The sequence below is a fragment of the Pteropus alecto genome, unplaced genomic scaffold, assembly GCF_000325575.1.
Source record: "Pteropus alecto unplaced genomic scaffold, ASM32557v1 scaffold86, whole genome shotgun sequence".
Lineage (NCBI taxonomy): Eukaryota > Metazoa > Chordata > Mammalia > Chiroptera > Pteropodidae > Pteropus > Pteropus alecto.
In genome coordinates, this window is record NW_006442109.1 from 6,194,579 (window position 1) to 6,195,000 (window position 422).

Below are 422 nucleotides of genomic sequence, written 5' to 3' on the forward strand. Positions count from 1 at the left end.
AAACCCGACTCTCTGAGTCCTCAAAAACGAAAGGAAAGGGAAGGGGACGCCCGGGAACTACTTTCTGAGGTCTGGAATCCAAAACAGGGCAATGCCAAGGACTGACAAGGGAGGTGGGACAACTGAAGTAAGAAAAATGACCCTTAAAGATTCCCTTGCGATGCTCATAGTAACCTATTCCCAGTGAGAAATAATAAGGACATAGCGAACAAACATCTGTACACCAAAGTTTGCCAGCAGCGTGCTTTCACGCACAGACATCCTCTGGTATCCAAAAGCCTAGAGGGGGGGAAGCAGGACAAATGGTGCCTTCCTAGACGCCGCACAACTCGAAGTGAGCCTCTTGGTGGTTACGTGACCTGCGGAAGGTTCCTCCTTCAACCTCGGAGAGGGATGGGCCAGGGCCCCGGGCCCCGCCCCGC